Here is a 24482-nt window from a genome sequence, read left to right on the forward strand (position 1 = left end):
ATCGATTTTTAACAGTATTTTTATAAACATTAATCATGAAAAATTTTAATCGGTAAATTTCTATAATTTTCATCTAGTGATGCACAAGATAATATTTGAATTTGGCAATATTTAATATTTGATGAATGGAAATATACCATATTTATGTGATGTACAATATTTATTTGAATACATTATTTTATACAATTTCAATATTATCGATATACATCATCTAATTCATTTATAGAATGAGACAATTGTGTCAACACGGCGAGAATTTGCGAAATAAATGTACTGTATAAAATCATCTTTAGTCGCAAATTGTTATTCGCACAATAAACCGTATCTATTATCTATTACTATGCATACGCGTCGCATCAACTTTTGCGATCATTTAAAATATCTGATATCCGACGCGTTACCAAATTTCGCGGCAACCATGTTGTTGTAATTTATGGATTAAAGTTGGTAGTCTCTAATTATCGAATTAGCCTCGTTGCTTGATTAATTAGCGTAATCACCAATTTATACCTTCGTTCCGCATATTATCCTCACAAATTAGAGAGCATAGTTTTCTCCTTCGACGCTGATATTATTTCAATTTTTAACATATCATTTCATATCTCAATTTGGTAATATTTGGCAATCCCATTTTTGGAAGATATTAATTGATAACGATGTTTGAAAAGTACAGTTTATTTTCAGCTTTGTATGCAATCTCACACACACATAATTTCGCGCAATGAAAATATTATTGCACGTGGTGAAATATTTATTTCAAATTTGTAAAAGCTATCAAAATGAATTATCAAAATAAATTATCAAAATAAATTGATTGTAATGAAATTGTAACGGTTTTGTGGCAAAATCATTTTTTCGATATTTTATCGATTTTGCGTTTATGAAAAAATTATACTCTTTATGGTAAAAAAAAAAAACGACAAAATTTATAAATGCAATTCCAACATAGAATAGTAATCGCTTTTCTAAAATTTGCAAAAAATTTAAATTAAAAGTTTTTAAAATTAAAATCAAAATTTAAAGAAAAACTAAAATTAAAATGCAAAATAATGTTAAATAAAATTATAAATATAATATTTTATAATGCATATATACATATAACATAGATAGCATATATACATATAATAATTTTTCTTTTACTTTGTTAAAAATGATGAACTCAACCCTTTTAAAAAAAGAGTGACGTACCGACATCTGTTGGAGTCACCCTAAAAGTAACCCTTCAGCAAAGTATTGATAATTGGAGTTAAAAAATTCAATATACGATTGTGAGCTAATTCTTTTTTTATAAACAATATAAATTTCTTTTTTTTCAACAAGATTAATTTACCTCAAATTAATAAAAAAAATCTGATAATTTTTTCACTAAACTCTAATTACATTTTGTAGTTAGAGAACATGTTTAAGGGAAATTCATGTGACTAGCTGCGGATAAGGTAGAGAGATTTTGTGCCAAAACTTCCCATTTCAACATCCCTTCAGCTGATCGAGTTACAGTTTGATTATTGACACTCGGTATATATCCTACCGTCGAATATTTGCTCCAAAAATATATCGAAATCATCGTGTCCGACCAAGAATTATAGGTTTCTCTATCAAACTTTATCACAGATATAATCCCGCATAACTATTAACATTTCTTCTTCTGCCTCGATGGTAAAATGATAATAACTTTCTCCCCTTTCCTCAAATAATCCTCCCTTTCAACAATAATCAATATTATTCGTCAAATAATTTTGACACGCGATTTCCCTCAAAAACATCGGACGCGAAGGTTTTCATTCAGGCAATCAAACAATCATTCCACCAAGGAGACAGAAAAAGTGGCAGCGGGGATGAAAATACGGCGTGAATGAAGGGCGGTCTCTACGACGTAACACACGACTTCGTACGCCGCGAAAACGCGTTATTCAAATTTTATATTCGATTATGCAAATTAATGTGAGGCGCATAAAACTGTCTCTGGAATTTGTCCGACGGTGAGAGGTTTCCCCGGATGGGAAGCGAATTTTATGTTTCTTCGGAAACAAAAGTCTGTCGGCGCCAATCTATTTCTTTTTCCTCTTTGCTCTTTCCCCTCGAATCTGATCTCTTGCTACCACTCATCCTTTGGCTCGCCGCCGTAACTTCTAGCGATATGCTCCTGTTTCATAAAAGAGGCAAGCGGGAGTATGCAAAGGGGGTAAGGGAGAGAGGGGGCTGGCTGGCTCTCTTCGACACCGTTGTGCATATGTCTTCCGGAAACGGGAAATATTGCGTCGGGAATGTTGCGAGGCATGTTTCCAACTTCGTGACTTCCGTTCCTCTGCTAAGCATCCCTTATCCTCGTCCCGAAGTCGCTCGCTTCGGGATGACAGCTGGCGCACAGTTGCGCGATTATTTTAATCTATCACAGATATGATCGCGAATGAAATTTTAAATAGAATCTCACTTTTAACAAAAACTTATCAAATATTTATATCTTAGCGGCGGCAAAAAGACATTGCCATTTATTTATATTAAAAACTGATATTAAAAAGGTGTGATTAGTAATTAAATTCACACACTTTTTTTTCAAAAGAGAAATATAATCCAGATTCACGAAAGAATTTGCAAGCTAGGGTATTCTTTGAAGATGCTCTACGTATCTCATTAAATTCTGACCGGGAGTATCTTGATGTTTTGCACGTCGACGACGAATTTCGACAGCGTCAGGATATCCAATTTTCAACGCCGACTAGAATAAAGCGTGATATCACCCCGCGCGAGTGTGATGGATGCATTTAGATTGCGCTCGGTAAATCGAGTTCAACGTAGACGCTGCTGCGGCTTTCTGGGGAGAGGGGAGAAGGGAGGAAGAGAGAAAGAGAAAGAGAGAGAGAGAGAGAGAGAGAAAGAAAGAGAGAGGAAGACAGGGGGTGTGAGAGGGAGAGATGGAGAATGAAGGGATTTTAACGAAATCGCAGTGATGCCATGCAAATGGCCCGGTAACAGCTTCCGTGCCTGTATTCTCCGCGCCGCGGACACGCCGACTGTGTTGTGCGCGGCGCGGCTTAACTCAATTCCATACATATTTTAACACCGGCAAAACCGTAAGAAAATTGCGTGATATGCATAAACGACTTTGCAAACTCGGTTACAAAATGGGGATTGCGCGTCCGGTGTCACGCGCGCGTCCCCTCCACGCAAAATTATTTCGAGCGGAGTTGTTACCAAGAGCTTTTTCCTGTTCCTCCCTCTGATAACAGAGATAAATAGATTCACGCTTCTTATAATATCGAAATATGAAGAGATCGATGAGTCTGCTATACTAAAATAGAAATGTCTTGAAATCTGAAAGCAATAACAATAAAAAATTTAACAAATTTTTACATTCTATTATCAAGTTTACAAGCTTGAATTATATGTGAAAATTGTGTAGAAAAATATATATCATTTATCAATTCAAAATCATTAGTCAAGCTTTATTTTTTTTTGACAATTAGATGATCTTGTCATTATACATGTAATACGTTTCTTCTTTTAGAAGGTAAAATTAGCAAATACCCACCATAAATGTCATTTTAAAAGCCATAAATAATTACAAGTCACATTAAATCTGTCATATAATATTAGACAATATGTTTGTACAGATTGTTATACAGAGTTCTCTGATAATACAGCGAGGCTTGCATTACAAGAATAAATTCGCATTCCTGCTACAATAAAATTCCAAATAGGCGTTTTGTATTGTTACATATCACGTGCGTACCGAGAATGAAAGAACGTTGAGCTCGATAACGATCCGACCTACGACCGTCCAGTCGCATCCGGAGGATGAATCGGCCTGGTACAGCGCAGCAGAATAACGTGCAGCGGCCACATTAAATTATCTATCGCGCAATTATTCATTTATGCTTATTCGCCTTGATACAACCCGCGGATCTTGAATTATTACCGGCTTAACCGGACTTTTAATTCTAACGTATTACCATACTTATCGTAGCGTACGAGCGATTCGCGTCTCGCCGAGCACTTTTATGACGCGCTTTTTGCTACAAGAGCTCTATAATAATTCATAATAAGAATTTCGAATATATAATATAAAAAAAAAAAAAATTGTTTTCCAATATTTATAAAGAAGCTTGTCATTCGTATATCCGGCTAATTTTATCTACTTCGCATTTACAGATTGATAATTATTATATATATTTTTCACAAGCATTGTTAGCATATCTAGAATTTAGTTAACTAAGAAAATTTTGTGTGGTCAGAGTTGTCACATTTTATATAAATATATAATATAAAGAGCAAATGGTGAAATGTGAAAAAAAGAAATTTTAAGAAAAAAATTTATCATAAAAATTGACGAATTGCGCGTGAAAAAGAATCACATCTTCTTTTCAAAAATTGTAATTCCAAGAAGAATCTATTTCACGCTAGAAACTAGACGAGGAGAAGTTGGATCCCTCTTGTGCATCACGGTGGTTGGTTGCAAGGAAGGCATATTTAGTACATAAATCAAAGCCCGTGTGGCCCTTGCTGGAGGCTAGGAGTTTATATGCTAATATAAGGTGGAGCACACTGTGCGCTGGTCGCCATCTTGACCGCAATGTAGCGTCTTGGAAATTTACAGCGTAAAATGTTCCGAAACACGAGATTACCAATATGGTTATTTGCTTATTTCTGAAAAACAAAATTTTAAATCTATCGAAACAAAATTTTAAAACTTTATTTTTTTAAGCGCACATTGACGCGCCATTTTAATTTATCTATTTGATAAAATATTGAAATTTTAAACAAAATTAGACATATTTTAGACAAATTAGATTAAATTAAATATTAACATGTACTTACACTAATTGCCATTTTTACTTCGATCATATCTTGATCATTCGTCATATCTTGAAAAATTTTATAACCATATATTATATTTTTATAAAAAGATAGTTATAATTTTAAGAAATTATGCAATTGCTTATAAACAATAATTTAGTATAATTTTCTTGTTATTATCCATTTACTCTCTTATAAAAAATTATTATATCTTATTAAAAATTTAATAGAATCATAAGAAAGAGATATGCTTTGCATATATATATATATATATATATATATATATATATATATATATATGTATACATATATGTATACATAACGTGATTGTCCAAACTTTCAAATTGATTCTTTTAAGAACAGATTATAAAAATAACTTTGTATGAAATTATACAGTGCGCGAAGACAAGGAAACATTACACAGAATGTAAAACAGGTTGAGCGGGCAATCTGTTCGAACGAGAGAAAAGAGTACATGGAATTTTTCCCAAATTGCACGCATCCAAAGTGCCTTTGCGTCACGCTCGTAAAAATGAAAAACGATTTCTCGGGTCCGGCGTGTGTTTTGTATGCTAATACAAAATCGAGCACGCTGTACGGGCTCCGCCATCTTGACCGCGATAGCGTCTTGCTCGGGGTCCAGGGGAGAGACGAGAGATGGCAAAAATATTCTCCACGCCCGAGATTACCAATATGCCAGCGACACAGCGAGTACATTCTTTCTCGGTGAACGAATACGGGAACGGAGTTACTGTCTAGATATTTCCGAAACTTGGCGTGCTCGCAATTGAAGTATCTCGCCTGCACTCTGCATATCGAAAGGTTTTGAAAAGTTTGGCGAAATTGTCAACGGAGAACTATGAGATGAACTTTGCCGACTCTCTATGACAGATTCTCTTTTTCGCAAATCTGTTGAACAGCAGCCGAGGAATAACATTATTTTTATTCACGTTTGATTTCAAGAAATACGTTTGTTCATTTGATACATTACACATTACAATTCTTTTATTATGTTATAAAATAAATGTTGGAGATATCTAACAAAATCGTGATTTTTTATGATTATCAATTCAGCTGGTTAAATGTATTTATAAAATTGGATAATAATTTCGATCAATCGATGCTGATAATGACGCAAGCTGGCGGTGTAAAAATGGACGATGCTGGGATTTAATTTTAAAGCTCGAAGATATCCAAATGTGCTTTCTTCGGCAGCGGCGTTTAGTAGCGGCGTTATGGCAAACGTTTAATTAAACTTGTAACAACGCGCCCCTCCCCTCCTCCTATACCCTATCCCTGTCGCGCGCACACTCTCTCTCGCGACAACTAAAGGGTTCTCTCCGTTGTTATGCGCGAGTCGTAGAGAAATCCGACCCCGTGTCGTATCACGGCGCCGTAAAGGCGATTGCCAGTTTGCTGCGCCGTGTTTCGTAATATGCGGGCATCTTCGTGTTCGTGTTACGACCCGCCGTTTTCTTATCTCGACCCGGACGAACGTGTCATCTGCTCCCCGGCTCTTTCCGCACCCACCAATGCCTTTCGTCCGACTGCTACCTTCCGGTAACAACGAAAGACTTGGTTCTCTCAACAACAAAATTTTCGCAAGTACAAGATTATAGTCAACGAAATTATATGTCACATTTGAATAATTAAATAGATAGCTCATTTAAACGCTTATGTCGTATATATATTTGTTTATTTAATTATAGATATGAGTCTCTATTATAAAATTTAAACTTATTTTTTTAAATTTATATAAATATGGCATTCAAAATTTCAAACGTTAATTATGTTAAGCGTTAATACAAAAAGATTGTCCAAATAATAAAAATATTTTTGATAAAGGATACGAAAAAAATATAATACAAAGATTGCTGTTTTTATGAAATATTTCAACTGGCGTGGTCTTTCAACTAGAAAGATAGTTTTTTCCATGCAGCAGCCTTAATCTTGTACTCATTTCCGGTTAGATGGCGACAAGTATATTTAGCCTCTACTTGTGCAACGGCATAGCCCGAGGAAAAAATTCTTTAGCCGCTTAAATAAAAACGATGTCGGCGGGAAGACCGACGGGGGTTATTTCCATTTTTCATCAGAAACCCCCGTAATACGGGGGGGAGTAGAGGCACCGCGGCGGCTGTAGGACGGAAGGAGCGGAAGGAGAGAGAAGGCGAAAAGGGAGGACGGCTTTGAAAAGGGCGGGATGGGTGTTGTATAAAACCGCTCGCGACATTACCTCCAATATTCGCAAAACGGATTCTCCGGCAGCCGCCTCATCCCGCAGGGAGCGCCCCCTCTAACCTTCCCTCCTCCCTCGCAGCCCTCCACGGTCCGCTACGGTGGTAATGAGGTGGTTTCAATTCTGGCCTCGGGGCGCACACCCCGACCGGTGGTGTAGCTGCACCAGCTATTGCCATGTAAATGTCCAAGCGAGAGGGAACGATTGATAGGAGGAGGGCAAGAAAGGGTGGATGAGACTTTGGTCGATCCATCCGCGAGCACCTGTACGAATCTCTCGAGAATCTCTCTTTCCGTGGATAGTTGAAATAACTACGAAAAGAGAGTGATAGTAGAAGCGCAACAGTGTGATAAACGCGCATAGTTTATCGCGCTGACGCAAGAAGGGAAACTAACTTGAAAACGCTGTCGCTTTCGATTATACTTATTCTAAACAATTTTTAGTTACTATTTATTCACACATTAAAATTCTCTTTCCTTCACGTCAAATTAAAAATAAAGCTGTTAATCTATTCTAATAATTGTTTTAACAAAATCAAAGATTATTAACGAGAGAGAGAGAGAGAGAGAGAGAGAGAGAGAGAGAGACATGAAATGTTTATAATTTTATAGCAAAACAATAATTTGAGAGATCTCAATTTTTGAACCAAGTACTCTTTTACCATCCCGATCGTCAAACAGCGGCATAACGCCGAGCGTTTTATTGTCACGGGCCAATAGGAAGTCGTATCACATAATCTTCGAACACTCTCAAACTTTTCACCCCGTTATCGTCGCCGTGCCGTCGACGACTGGAACTTCCACAAAGAAAGTTTGCCGTTAAGCAGTACGTCGTCGTAGCGAAAAGAGGAGAACGAAAAATAAAAGAATCAGGCGAAGAGTTCTGAAACGAGAGACTCGCGAGAAATAAAGTACTCGATGTCACCAGCCACGGATACTCAGGGGGGTTTCGTTGCCGGACCGTGGGAGGAGGGAGGGAATTGGAGGATGGCCACCCTTCAAAAATAAATCGCGAAGGCGCCACGACTCATAATTTAAACTAGCGCAGTTTCGGTAACTAGTTTCTCCCCTTTCACCCAGATGAAACCAGTGAGAACGACGAGAAATCGGTCGTACGAATGAAGGAGAAGAAAGAAGAAACTGCTCGCTACAGGATGAGTAGAAATAGGTGCCGTCATAACCAACGGTTGTAAAGCGATTCGCGGTAAATCGTCGAATGAGTTTATTGCGCTCATTGACCGCCAACCCCCGAAGCAGAAGCGTGTGCGAGTTAAAACCGTTGGACTAGATACGATTCGCCATGACTTGGAACTGCTCGGCTACGCCAGTATCGCGACCAATATGGAACCACCGGCTTCCTTATTCGCGTTATTTCGCCAAAACTATTTTTGAATCTTTAATTTTGATTAGAAAATGTCAAAGCAAATTCGCATAATTTTGAATTAATATTATTACTTTATTAGCATTTTATATTTCTTTTATATTAAAATATTGATGAAAAATATATAATATATTAATTACATAATATAATATCTAATTGTGAATCATGAGAGTTTTTATGTGTGTACAAGAAAACTTTTATAAATTTTAACATGTTAAAACAACATTTTTAATAAGAGAATTGTTTTGATATTTATGTATTTATATATGAATATTTGTTATATGCATATAAGTAGAGGATTGTAAAACGCAAACAAAAATAATATAATAATATACAACTAATATTATTTTCTTACGAGAACATTTCCTCAAGAAAAAAAATAAAAGAAAGTTCATTTATTTATACGTATTTAAAATTAAAAAAGATGACGACTCTGTCACCTGTATGACTGATGCAACCAGTATAAGGCAACAAGGAGTTATTACATGCTCATAAGCGACACGTGCTAGTCATATAAGTCATCTTATTCTCGCTTGAACACTCGTGTCATCATCGAAAGACCTTTTAGCGATTGGGGCCATGTATCTGCCTGAGTCGCCTGAGTTATCACGCTATAGAGTTCCGGACGGTTCTCCAAGTAATTGAAACGAAACTTTTCGCAGTAGTAGGTACCGATAACGCGGCTACATCGCGTGGAGCAAAGAAAAAGCAGCGACGGCGAGTCGGCGGGTGTGACCGACGCGGAAGTTGGCGACGCGGCCTCTGGTCCAGGACATTCTTATTATCCCCCCTCCCCTCCAGATTTCCGTAATCTTCGAATGCGAATCGGCCGTTCGCGGCCGATCGTTCCCTATTAACGCGCGCGAATCGCCCGGTAATTGAATAACCCGTTATCACGGCCTTCTACGTGATTGCATCGAGCGCGAGGCAGCGAGAATCGCTCGCATTTATCTGCTTCGGCAAGAACTTCGCAATCGAAGAGCGAAAATCGCCGCTTTTTAGCCGATCTCTGGGATGTGTAGCCGGCGACTTAATCGAATCTAAGTTATACGCCCGATCTATGAATTTCGTCGTTGGCGTTTCACGCCACAGATAAGAGAAGAGAAAGAGATAGAAAAATATCAAGCGAATATTTTAGTAATTCGAGAATTTATTTCTGCTAGTCAAAATTAACACATTGCGATTGAAGATATTTTTGCACTTTTACGTTTGATAAAGTTAAAAACATTACGAAAAAGTTGGATATATAACGGAGTGAACAAGGAAAATTATTTTTAATTTTCTTTTCTCCATGTTTACAAAAAGTAGACAACGTTTATACATCTCCGATACATGAGAACAAATGATCTCGCAACAATTGAATGAAAGATGGAAAAACAACGTCTCCGTCTACAATTTCGTCATCGAAGTGCGTTTTCTCCGCAATTGAGCAATGGCGTTCCATATTTTCGTCGCGAATGCTACCGAGGGACGGCGGCGGATCTATAAGTATTTTCTCAGATTGAAAAGCTTTCGGCATGAAATATGGGTCAGAGATATGGGCGCGCGCAACCCTTCCTCTCGCTTTAATGGAATTAGTATTTAATACTCGAGGGGCCGGCGTGTACGCGAAAGGGCGTTCTCTAAAAACTAAGTGGATCTGTCTCGGGCTGGGTCGGGCGGCGAACACCACGATCTCGATTATCGGTATTGCCTTGCAGAAAATTTACTACTCGCTACAACCTTCGAATTACAAAAGCCGTGCTGGAAAAATAACAGTCGAAGAAAAAAATTACCGGCTACTGCGGCGACCATCACAGCGACAAATCTTTGCTTCCATCGGCAAGTCGAAAAAGAAAAATCGACGACAGAGTATCGAAAACAAGCACTTTGAAGAGTTACGATTTAATTAGTTGCTGTCGTGCATCGTCTGTCTATATAACCAAAACAAAACTAAAGATTTATTATAACGTTCATACAGATACGTTAAAAATGTGCGATTATACCTTTAACAGGGTAAAGTAAATTAATGAAAAAAATTAATTACCGCTGCTAATGATTGAAATGACTTTTTAAAAATAAAAGAATATGATTCGAAATAGAAAAATTAATAGAATGGACAGAACTGTCAAAATCAACTCAGCATCTCGTATAAATACATTAGAAACGTGTTACAATATTATGTAAATTAAAATAAAAGTATTCAGCGACTATATTTTAAATAACATATTAAAAAATATCAAAAACATTCTGAAACTTTTTATCAAAAGAAAAATCACATATAAATTTTGAAGATAGAATATCAACTTTATACAGAGATATATTTTTCACGGTATAACCACGGTGATCACGGACAATGATGACGTCGGATATAGTCACGTATCAAGAATATCTGAACCGACCACTAACGACGGCTTTGATAATCGGACACAAAGTCCATCGTGCCCCGTGCACGACGAGTATTGTGCTTACGACCCCCTGAGACAACGGGGTTCGCACCCTATTGCCTCCGACACGGACGTCTCAATTAAATGTATACGAGGCAAGTGGGGTTGATAGAGCGTTCGGTCATAAATATGAATTATCCGCGGTAAACGCTCCCTCGAGGGCGACCGGAGATCGGAAGGAGACCGAGAGTCGGCTGCGATTTTATTCTAAGACGTCAACGACGGTATCGCATCGTCGACAGATTTCGGCACTTAATAACGCAAAACCGACAAACAACGAATAAAAATGTTATCACTTTTATGCATTTAATGCAATATTAAGACAAATCGTTTTTGGTAATACGAATTATTAGAAAAAATATATAATTAGATAAAATACATTTACGTAAAATGACTAAATCTAATAACGCGAGATTTATATTGTAATGCGGGTTATCGAATTAACGCATCATTACTAAATTTAATAATGCAAATTATTATAATAAATATATGATTGCGTGGATTTACTGAATTTAATAAAGCGAGTCGTTATAACACGGAGTTATTAAATTTATTAACGCGGTATTAACCGCTTTTCAATTGAGGCTGCTGTTTGACACCATAAAATTTGAATACCATATACTAGTATTTCTAATTATATGTATATATGGTAAATGCTTAAAAGCATTCTTTTTTACACAAGCAAAAGTCCACATATCTCTGAAAAAATGTATTATTTTTTCATTATAATCATCAGTAGAATATTTTGCGAAGAAAATTCTATGTATAAATCAATTACAGATTTTTATATATTATACAATTGACAATATCTTGTGATGATAATAATGTAAAAATTAAATTAAATTATAATATATGTTATTCTAATTCAAAAATTCGTATTATATGTAAAATTATTAAATTTATAGGAATGTTATAAAAATCTTCGTTGAAATTAAAAAATATATTATCTCATTAAAACGTAAATTTAATTAATCGTTCACTGGTAAATGCGCGGTAAAAATACAATTTGCAATTTTAATATAAACATTGCGCATGATATAGTATCGATTGTCCGGCGGTTTGATTCAATCACTCTAATAGAAAAGTAATGTCGACCCTCTTCGTCGAGGCTTCTGGATTGTAATACGCCTTACGGCTCGCAGGGGTTTATGAAGTATGACGATGCGTTTTAGCAGATTGGTGACGATAGCAATGGCCAATCATAATAACGTAAATCGAACGAATCTTTTCGAATAAGAAAGAAAAAGTCTCATTCCCCAGAAAATCTATATAATAATTCTCCATGATTCAGGCGAAAATTTCGCTATCATAAATATAACAATAAAACAGTAATGTTATCATTGCATTTAATTATGATATTAAAAAATACCTTTTTATATTCTAGCACTATAGTTTCAAACTCTCCGTATGTTTATTTATTATAAAAATAAAATTTTTTAAACTTTTTAATTAATTCAATGAATTTCGAAAGAAAGAACATTGCTTTGCAAGTGACAAAGTGAAAACGAGGAAGAAATAATTCGTGCACATGCAAAATCCGTAATTCACTGAATTTTCGACGTCGCGTGGAATCGTCGGTGCGGAATCGTCCCGACGTTCCAGAGAGTGAGAGAGTAGGGAGATGAGGAGAGGGAGAAGGGTCGACGGGAAACGTAAAGGAGGGGCAGAAGGGCGCGAGTAAATTCGTAGGTTGAAGGCGGCGGGCTCCTCTACCCTTGTGCCGAGATTAGCATAAATATGGCGTCTTAGAGCGGGGCAGTTTGTCATCGTTAGCAAAGCACACGCTTCCTGGGACTCGCCCAGTCACACTCCTGTGAATCGCCGAGCTGGTGTGTATTCCCCGCGGGATACCGCAACCGGGAGTCCCGCAGGAAGGAAACCGCCGATGTAGGTTGGTAGATACACGAAAGAGCCGCGTAGCCTGTGTATACGGATAACCGTTCTTTCCCCCATCCCCTCCGAGAAAACCAACCTCGGCAACCTTCCCTTCCTTGAGTCAGGAGACAGGTATTTCGGTACTCCAAACTTCCCGAACGCAGATTCCTGCGGGTGTCGCGCTCAACGGGAACCGTGATTTAGTTGTAATTGCAATGAGCTTTCAACGCTAAAATTAATGCAGCTGCCGCCTTTCATGATCTTTCATGATGACGAGAATTTGAATAAATGCTATAAAGCTACGCGTCCGCTATATTATTATGCAAATTTATATCTTTCAATTTTATATAAACAGATTAATAAATCATGTATAATCCAGCTTTAATAAATTATATATTTTTAAAAGCAATAATAATAATAAGAGTGATATTAATAAATAATAAGCAATGACATTATGATTCCGTTTATGTATAAATTAAAAATTTATATAACGTTTATAAAGAAACTTTATTTTTCTTATGTTTTTTTTATATTTTATCACAATTTTATACGATCGCTTGCAGCTCGTACCCGATTTCTTAACAACGCACCATCAAATTTTCGCGTTAAAGGCCTAACGATTGCACTTTGAGGGAAAATCATCTTCGGAAAAAAAAACGAGAGAATGCTTATTCGCGGCATTTGCAAGCGATTCGAATGCGACAGGAACCGTGCGTCAAGCTCCGCGCGCGACTTCTTGTCGTGCCAGGAGCATGTTTTGCCGCTCGCCCGCCCTGCCCTGGCGGGAACCACTTTCGCCCCCTTTCCCCCCCCCCCGCCTTCGACCCCTCAACGGCCCTCTCGCCGCCGCGCTTTCGGAGAATATGGATCGGCCCTGACAATATTGCCGTCGGTACCACCCCGCGTCTCCACCGCCGGCATGATATACGCGGCCGCATTTCATATATTCCATTGTTTCCAAGTTTTCGGATCCATTTGTAAGATTAAATTTGTAATGCGGGAACACATATACCCACACGCGCATTCCCTCCTCCCCCTCGTGTCACTCCCTCGCATCCCCCGTCGCATCGCCACCTTTCGCTGCGCGCAGAGAGAGGCGACGCATATGGCGGACCGGTCAATTTCCTCCGGCATGCTGAAACATGCGGGTATAGCGAGAAATGTCTCGCCTGCAAGACTCGGTTTTTCCTCCCGGAGAGTGCCGAAATCTCTTCCAGATATCCGTCTGATTTCTGAATCTCGCAATTTAAGGAAAAGTGCCTAAAGAACTTTAGATTCATTCCTTCGAGAGAGATTACTTCTGTGGTTCTATGTATATAAACAAATTTTAATTTGTTTTTTAAAATTCTTATAAAATTCCTTTCAATTTTAAAAAATATAGCGGTAAAAAAATAAAATAACTTTTCTTAATAAAGCTAGCATTTATTATACTCGAGAAGAAAAAGGAGCGTAGAAATTGATGAGCGATAATACTTATTCCAATTGGTGGTTTTCGCAGCTTTTGACCGTGAAGACACAATGGCCACGTATGTACACGTGTACACATGGATGTAATGTACGGCGAATAAGCTGTACGCGTTAACCAGCCACTCTCAGATTGGATGGCGCGCTTTTCGGCATATGGATTCGTCGCGGATTGACCCGCGGTTTTCATCCCCTAATGGGAAATTCATGTCTACGATTGCTCGCCGCGGAGTAGCCGCCACCGAGATCACTTGGCGACTTTTGGTGTAATGCCGCGTGTAAATAGAGACAGATCGTCGCGCAATGTTCGTAATTACACGCGATTTATGAAACCGCGCTGGTTAAAAGTTACTCGCTATTTTGCGCTTATTATTGGCTAGCGAGTATGTGAGTTAATTAATTGCGGACAGAATATACTGCAGTTTCTACGAGAGCTAAACAGAAAAAATATAAAAATTATACTGTAAATAATATTGTTAATATATTTATTTCGCGTTTTTTGGTGAAGAATATTTCAGGTAAATGCAGATTCTTCGGAGTAAGTTATATAAAATGGTCAAACTCCAAAAAAGATTTGTAGAACTGTAAACTCTATTATGTAAATAAATGAATTTTTAATTAAAAGCTAAACCGTGAAAAAAACACATATATATTATGATAATAAATTCATTCTAATGTATTATTGATACAAACTCTTAAAAAAAAATAAATTGTTAAGTTATTTTTTTTTTTTTAATCGATTGTGTAAATGCTTATTTATATCACAAGATATTACATATTTATTTAGCACGAAGATGATTGTCTTTTTCTATGTATGATGTGCATTTTAGATTTACGAAAGGTAATAATTAATATACGGAAAAAAATTGAATTCACCATGTAATTATACTAACTTCAACACACTTATTGTAGATGACACTTAGACGCAAAATTATAAACTTTAGGACCAAAAAACTTTCCCGTGAAAAAATTCGCAGGTAATTCCCTATCCGGATGAAATCCTCCCTCAGTCTGACATAACTCTAATGCAGAAACGAGTGGAACATGTTCCCGGCGACGATACTCGTATGAGCGGATACCTAGCGCACGTTTTTGCCGCACGCGCGCGACCGATGGGCGCTTTCTCTCTCTCTCTCTCTCTCTCTCTTTCTCTCTCGCTAGCAATTGTCCACCACGAGAGCGCTGAAAACTTTCATAAATTTCGTCACAGAGCGAGCAAATGGCTTCCGGTCCAGCGGTCGGACATTGTCGATAACAGGCACGTCGCCAGGGGGCGAATTCAATATCGCATTCGCACCGCCGGACTCTCCCCTCTTCCTATCTCCTCCCTACCTCCAGCGGATCCCACCGGTACCCTCCGCAGCCACCTCGATGTGCCAGTGCCCCCTTGTCACCCCCGCCGACATATACCCCCTCCCCCTCCAGCATTGTCCCTCGCATTGTCCCGAAAGTTTTCGGCGAACCGGCATAGCAGGCTGAACCACGTGATTACCATATGAATTAAAGTAATGTGATATACGATCGCGGGATACGTTCAGCGTGGCCGCGTTTGCAGAAGACACCTGCGGACCCAAGAAACGCGTAAGGCGGAAAAGACGCCGGTGAAGTGGAATCGCGAGTCACAAAAGTCTGGAGCTTTCAAGGATCGTCACCGGAAATAAAATTATATATGTGCGATAGAAGAAAGTCGCCATTTTCTTTAAAAAATCAGATGATGGAAATGTTCAGGTAGTTCAAGTGGGTGGAATATCGTTCAATTCTTTTACATTTAATCTGTAATCACTAGAACAAAATTATTTGCCAAATAATCATCTGTTTCTATTCAACAACGAAAAAAGTTTAAGTTAATTAGCTTTCACGTGTATAAAATATAAAAATATAATATAAAGATTTTAAAAATATAAATCATATAATTTATAAAATAATATCGTCGTAAAGATGATTATTATGCATCTTCTTTTGTCTCACTGATACATCACGCTTATCCTAGCAAAGTATTTTTATTTACCATGATTGTTTCTTTGAAAAATTGTCGATTTGACATTTATTGCCTAATTTTTGGGCTTTTGTATGGATGTTCACCAATGGCACGCGTATGCGAAACGCAAATTTGTCGAGGGTAGAAAAAGCTACAAAGCTACGAAGACAAATCGCGCGCGACCCTCGGAGAGAAGAGAGAGAAAGATACTGCACGTGTCGTATTCCTCGATACCGCGATATCGTCTCCCCGTTTTAAAAGCGAACACCCGCGATCTCACCCCTCGGCGTCTCACCGTCGTCATCGCCGTTGGTCCGGTCTCATCTCGAGTGATTTCGGACCAGTTTGAAGCCGCTGAACAATGGACCGACCATCGCAAGCATTTGCCGCGGCCGGCTATCGGCTTGACGGCGCGCGCGTAGCACGCGACTCTGCTTTCTGGCCGGCGCGATATCTCGATCGCAATAAATTCACATTAAACTATCTGCTCTGCTATGGTCCCGGCCGCAGCTTTAATACATCCCGTTCCCCTTTACGTCTCCGCTCTACACCCGCAACACTCCCGCCAGCTTCGAATAGTCCATCCGCTTCGTTGTCGGCGCTGATTTTAATTTTCTGATTTTACGATATTTTCCACGTCATTCTTTTTTGCTCTCTTCTTTCTAATCACGGTTCTCTCATTAATCTTCGATTCTAAAAAAGAGATGTAACAATAAATAACGTAAAGAAAATATAGATAGATAATTCAATCCTTTTGCTAACAACTTTCAATTGTCAAAAAAACTATTTTAAAGTATAGTAATATTTTTATATGCAATTAATTATTAATAAACTTAAATAATAACAGAGCTCTTAGATAAGTAAAGCAATATATTGAATTTAGATAAAAATAATAATTGTATTTTTGTCGATTTTATTATTTTTAATGAATATTAGTCTTATTGGAAAATCATTATGTTTCATTTCACATAGTGTCTCTCGAGCGTTTGTAATTATTCCATTCAACTTTATTTAAAATATCATATTTTATACTAAACAAATGTTCAAGTACCGAAATATGGAACAAAAAGAGGAATCATTCGATTTAAATTTCACGATTCTTTCCTTCTACCTTTCTCCATTTCTCCGGCATACTCCATCTTCCTGTTTGGCGAACAGTAGTAATTAATACGCGTTATGAGCAAGTCTCGCTAATCTGGTGTTAGAATTGTGTTGGCGATTACCGCCCCTAACGCAGGTAAATACGAGGTCGCATAAACTCGACCGCCGGTTAAACTCGCGCGCCGCTTGCTCACAATGGGCGGCGTGTGTAAGGCTGCCGCATTAATTTCTAGTAATTATCAGAGGTGTATTTCATCCGGGGTGGGTCGCGGGTCGTGTCCGGGGTCGGCCACTGCGTGTTAACGCCGTTGTTATGCCCCATTATATTGTCCTACCAACACACGCGAAATGAGGGTAAGGCAATTGCGTGCAGAGACGGGTGTCATGGCCCGCGAAAAGGCTCGGTTTGTTTTGAAAAATTAAACGTGTGTCCCGCTCATCTCACATTTTTCCTCCTTTCATTTCTTGCAATCTATCTCCCTCTCTTTCTTTCTCTCGTGCATGTTTCGTTTTTTTCGATATCGATTCAAAATACGGAATTTTTACGCTATCGTACTTTGAATACGATAAACTGTAAATGTCGTCGCAATTTTTATTTATTAGATGTATATTATCATTTATTGTAAATGCGGATTATTCACGGATTGTATGACAAATGTTTCAAAGTTTAAAAAAATTATTTTTCTGTAGCACCGAATCAAAATTTCTGTAACGCCACTTTTTTTTCTTTCTCATCTTCAATCGCGATAATAACGCTAGGCGGTCACCCTAAATAATTTTTAGACAAAGTGATTCATCGATACGTAACGTGCGGAAACACGCAGTCAAAACGACACTTTGAATGGAGCATCGCGCCGCGTAACGAATCGCAGCGAAAATTGATAAAATATTATTTAATCCACCCCTCCCTTCTTACCTATACCTCCGCGGCGCGGGAGATAGCATTACTAATTTATTTAAATGGACTTATCTTGCCGAAGTCCCCCCGATAGGAATGTAAATTGGAACTCTCCGAATCAAGGGGGTAATGGCACGAGTAAGATAAAGATATTTTATTGCTTTGCGGTCGGACATATTTAAGCAGGGTCGAAATTCTTTTTTCCATTGTCAAATGATTCGGTGGTTAGAGAGACAAGGAGAGAAAACTTGGCTCCCTTTATTAACTTTCCGTCGTTGCTCGCAAAAATGGATCTTTGCAGATTAAGAATTCGCGCCACGCCAGCTGCTGATTAAAAGTGAATATATACGATCGCTTCGTCTTAAAAAAAAAAAATAACGCGAAAGAGTTAAACGCAATCCTTCCACATATTTTCAGTTTATTTTCAATTATAAATTTATATTATACAAATAATCTTCGTAATTATTGTATCATATAAAATACAATACACGCTTTCTTTTTTTTTTAAATTTCTACATATTTTTTCTATATAATTCTTTAGATAAAAAAAAGAATTATAAGATTATGAATAGTTAGTTTTCTAAAAATCAATGATTAAAATATAAAAAAATAATTATTTTAAATTATGCAATTAATCATAAAAAAAAATTGATAACAGACAGAAATCACAATTACTGCCGATTAATTTTCTAAAAGTCTCAGTTAAAATGAGAAAAATAAACAATATCAAATTATTCAACTCACCAAGAGGTAATTAAAATACAAAACGGTTTTTCACTTATTGTTACAATCTCTTCCGTTTCAGTCTTGCACTTTTTCAGTGGAGAAGTCAATCATTAAAGATACCTACAGTACCTGTAACACAAAAATTATAAATTTTTAATTATTAAAACATATCTTGTAATTTTATTAAATGTATCTTCTCATATCACAAAACACACAAACATGCATATTTAAAATGGCACCTTATTTGCTCACTTGTATCCTTAACGATGCCAAGTCTGTTTGCGCAGCCACTCCTCACGATGATAAATCTGTGCCACGAGAACCGCGAAATTCGGGCGGATACGCGTCGACGTCGCGCGACGGCGCAACAAAGAGCGAGCGGCTGCCGAAAAATAACGCGACGAAAAAAAAAACAGAGCAAACAGGCGAAACAGAATAAAAATAGAGCAGAATAAAATAGAGCATTGTCGCGCTCGGTAGAGGTGCGGTAGGGGACCGACGAAATAGAAAGGACCGGCCGCGCGAGCGCGGGGCAATAATTCGAAACAAAATGTCAAGCGGGCCCGCCATTGTCGGGCGCGGTGGTGCGGTAGGCGCCAACTAGCGCCAACGAGAAAATATCGTCGACAGTAAATCAAGGTGCTCCAACATAGGAGAGAGCACGGGGCCCTTTCATCCCTCCGCCGGACGATCCGCTACGAGCGGCCGCACGATCGCGCCGGAGCTGCGCGCTTCCGTTTTTCATCATACGTACGTCGTAAATAAGCCGAGACGGCTCGCCGCTTCAACGTTTCAAGGTTGCCACCGCGAGCTTCGAGGGCAGTCAAGTAGTGGCCTCCCAAAAAATCGTGATCGAAAATCCATAGCGTAAATATGAGCACGAAATAATGATTTTTTGGTTGTAGTTAAGTATTTTAAGAAGAGAATGAAGATTAAAACATCCATTATACCGATATCAATAAAAAGTATTGTAATTGTTTTCTTCGACACAAGTTTTGTCCGTGTAAAAATGACCTGTCTGAAGATACGACTACTGGTAAAAAAAAATCTCTTTGTCAAATCTCTTGAATTGTCAATCTCTTGAATTTTTTATCATTTTTCAATTTGAGGAAATGTATTAAGATGAGAATAACGTTTTAGATCAGAGTAATATAAATAATCTTATGAACATTATTAGCGTGCCAAACATACGTGTGAAACTCTACGAGCGAATTGCAGCATATGCGCTAGAAAAGCGCTGGCTTGCGCGGACTAAATCGTTTAGCGACGCCTGGTTGACAACAAAACACTATATCGTGAGACCGATGTAAGCTGCGTGTTCGCAGTCAAGTTACATAACGTACCCCGGAAGACCGTGACGAAGCGGGAATCGGGGTTGCCGACAATAAGAACAGACAAGTATGTACTTAGTTTATAAAGCAATGCGAGATTTGATTAATCATTGTGTTTGTATATTAATTAAAAATCATATCGAGTAACGCAATCGCTATTCAATAAAATCAATCAAATAATCAATTAAAAATAGTTCTTATTCATTCATGTGCAATTAATTTTGAAAATTTTAAAAGTCCATTTTTTTAGAAAGAAAAATGATTTTCTAAATTTTTCTAAAGCTCTGGAAAAGAATCCAACTTTACGAATGCAAGTAATGACTCATGTGTTCCATTGCAAAGGCCCTATAGAACCCCTCAAAGAAAACGCGTGATCGCAGGCACAATAGTGGAAAGTGATGTGGACGTCAAGACGCGACTCGTCTGGCGAGAATCGGTAAACCGAGAACTTAATGTCTCGGAACGGACGCCATATTAGCATATCCGCATCCAATCGTCGCCCACGTGGCAAGGGTGCCGTGGCGAATCTGCCCCGGGCTATGACATTGTCATTATTTCACTGACAGAACAAGCATGCGCGCGATTCTCCACGGAAAGTATTGCTAACAAGAGCAGGAAGGATGGCGAACCGATCGCGAGAAAGAAAGACAGTAGTGCAGAATCCTCGATTTAAATAAAAACATGGAGCCTCGATCTTGCAAAGTATCTTTGTGTCATTAATTTATATCGTTCGCTTTTTAATCCTAAAAATTTATCATTAATTAATTTTATTAACTTATTTATTTTACAAACTTTCAATAATTTTTTTTTTAAATTCTTCATCTTAATAAATATAAAACAAGCGATCATAATTCATAAAATAATTATTCAACATCAATTTAAATTTAGTAATTATATATTTATAATAACATCAAATATATAAAATATAATGAAACTCTCATCCCCCAAAAATGAGAATGGCGAGAGAAAAACAAGAAAATATACTTAAAAGAAAGGATAAAAGCGAAACAAAGAATTTTGCCATATAGTGCGATAAAGAGAATAAGAGAAATGATGAAAAGAGCGAAGAGATGATGAGAGTCCTCAGGGACCCCTTCGTCGCTTTGTAAGGGATACAACTACTGTCGAGGTCCGGGTGCTCCATGTTATTTATCTTTATGGACCTCGGGCAGAGGGTAAGTACACTTACTTCGGGGGTGGTGAAGGGGCGAGCTTAAGCCGAAACGAGGGCGGTAAGAGATTGTTTGTCGTATTGGCCGCGGTTTCGACGAGCTTAACGTTACCCGTTTAGGGGATTTCGCGGTGACTTTCTCTCAGATGACAGAGACAGTTGTCTTTTTGAAAGAATCTTTGAAGTATTTTTTCTTTTGTTTTTGTGAAAAAATTATGTGTGTGTATATAATTCAACAAGTCAACATGTAGTTCAAAATAAAATTTACTAATTAATAATTGCACGTCATGATATTCTATATATATAACTAAATATAAAAAAGTATATATATTTTATATATACTTTGCAATAAATATTTTATATATATATATATATATATATATATCATTTATAAATTTAACATCAAGGTATTAATGTCCATAAAATACATAAATTAACACGATATTTCTTTATTAATTTGTTTTAAGACAATGCAAGTATTTTTTTCTAAATATAATTAAAAATTTAATAAGATTTGCATAAAAATATAAATAGCAAACTATTTCTATAAAAAGAAGAATTTTATTTCATTTCTTTTTATAAATTTGAAAGAGATACTTGTGCTCATTATTTTACTCGAACATCGGACGAAATAACAATCGCTTCGAGTGTCAGGAGAAGGTCTCTGAGTAGCCAGAAATTAATCTATTGCCTCGTAATCGGCTTTCGGTGATTTAGCACCAAGGAGACAAGAGGAGGATGGACGATGTCTATAAAGCGAAGAGCAAGATCGATTTTGTATCTAAGAAATCATTGCGAGCCGCTTATCATTCCTAACAAATTTTTTAGAAAAAAAGATAAAAGAAGTTTTATTTATACACACACACATTCTTTTCTTGCAAAAAAAAAATATTTTTTTAATAGATATTTACAATATAAATAAAAAAGATAATATTAGAAATGTCTCTGTAATTTTAATATAAAAATTAATTTTTTAATTAATGTTTTATAAATATAATTAATAAATTTATAAATTAAACTTAATGTTATATGCAAGGATATGACATATGATATGTGATTTATAATGTGTGTCACGGATATTCTTTTATTAATTAACAACGATCTGAATTACATACAGTGTTTATGTACAATGTGATATTTACAACGAAGTGTGATGTAACGTGATATCTCGATAAAACAATTCTTATAAAAGGAAACAAAACTTCGATATCTTTATAAAAAAGAGATCGATAATGTGCATATTATACAGACCTATATATTACATTTAATCTTACAACAACTTTGTATATGTCGCGATATATCTTAATACCTCAATATTTACTATCAGTACGAGACAATATATTATTGAAGATAATATCATAAAATTCATTAAACACTCATTCGATTTTCCCTATTCTTTAATTAATATCGATACATCGACATTTAGTTATATATTCCCTTCATTTATATAAATGCAATCTCTTTGGTATTAAAAGTTCTACTACGAATATTTACACACTACTGTGATTATTGCTATACAGAATACTGCATATGCTATCTTAATGATTACTCATCTTATCTTAATTCTTATAAATAATCCTATTTAGAATCGTATTATATTAAATCGTAATATGCATTAAAACGATTGATTTGATCAGAGATAATAATATTATTTATAATTTTACAAACTTTTTGCAAAAGTACTTGTGAATTACTTCCGTACGAATGAAGTTTCTTTGGCCAAGTCGGAAAACGCATTGCGATAATTCACATAATTTTCGGACAATATTAAGCCACTCGGCGACAGCTTAACCCTATGTTAAGCCGCACACCGTTGGCGGGGGTGAAACAAGAGTGCAAGAGGAGAGGGATGGCGATGAGGGCGGCTCTCAACGGTGGTTGGAGGCCGGGCTGTATTTAAAACGCGAATGCGCGCCGGCCGATTCGCCGTTTGAAGTTAAATGGAGTGTAAATGGCAGATAACAAACCGGCACTGTTTCCGATTACGGCATTCATTGTTTCCTACCATTATGCGCGCTCCGACGGTTTGTGTGTGACGCGGGTTACGGCTTACGATCTATTTATTGCCACGCCGCCCTCACCTCCGTACACACGGCCGAAATGCGCTTTACACGCTTGCACCAACCCCCCCCCCCCCCTCCTGCAACACGCAACCCTTCCGCACCTCCGGTCACCCCCAGCCGCCTTCTCTCTCCCACCCTCCCCCGCTACCATCATCGCACCCGCAATCCACCGCCCATTTCACCTGCCTGCCGTTATAAATACACAACAAATATTTTACTTTCTACACTGTGGAAATGGAGTCGTTCGAATGGACCGTATGTAATTTGCGAATGTATCGAAATATACGACCGCGATTATATTTTGTCTCTGACAATTTTAACACGCTGCTTTTCCCCAAATATGCGTGATTTTAGTATATTTTATTTTATTGCTGCAGTTGGTTTTGTATCCAAAACTTTGTTTTTAACTCGTTTATTTTGAAAATAATTGGAATACTTCTGAATAACTCTAATTGTTGAATCTATAAAAGAAGAGATAAAGAAATGTCAGATATTCTCATTGCATGTTTACTTTACACGTATAAAAACAATTGTAATAAATCTAAACAAGATCTAAATGTCTGCGGATACTTTGAAATATAAATGATAAAAACACAAATCATGTAGATCATATGTACATTATACACATTCCAAATTTTTATATTTTTCTGAGAAAAGACAAGATTATACATTTCAAACTTTTAAATTTTTATCCTACTTGATATTTCTATCTTCTCTTCTCAAAAAATTTTAAAACTATGATTTTCAAAGAGTATAAAACTCTATACTGTTTCTTATATATAAATATAATATTCGCAAATTTTGAATGTGATATTTAAAAAATGATATCTTATTAATATAATAATTATGTTTGCGCGCACACACAATTAATATATTAATAAACATTACGTTTTCTAAAAATTATAATTCTTTTTATATTTCAAATTAATAATTTAATTATTATTTGTTTAGCGTGACAAGAATAATTCTAATTATTTAATAATAACTAATATTTTGCCAAGAGAATCAAAGTATATAGACTGTATCAATATATTTA

The 24482-nt window shown here is 36.9% G+C and overlaps 1 long non-coding RNA gene across 1 annotated transcript in view; it reads right to left on the reverse strand.

Annotated features, from left to right (window-relative positions):
• The window catches only part of LOC126849035 (uncharacterized), a 142568-nt gene that overhangs the window by 83512 nt on the left and 34574 nt on the right, over positions 1-24482 (reverse strand). Inside the window, exon 2 of the long non-coding RNA XR_007687345.1 lies at positions 18900-19010. This is a non-coding gene — a long non-coding RNA (uncharacterized LOC126849035). The remainder of the gene's footprint in view (positions 1-18899; positions 19011-24482) is intronic.

This window comes from Cataglyphis hispanica, chromosome 1, assembly GCF_021464435.1.
Source record: "Cataglyphis hispanica isolate Lineage 1 chromosome 1, ULB_Chis1_1.0, whole genome shotgun sequence".
NCBI classification, from domain to species: Eukaryota; Metazoa; Arthropoda; class Insecta; order Hymenoptera; family Formicidae; genus Cataglyphis; species Cataglyphis hispanica.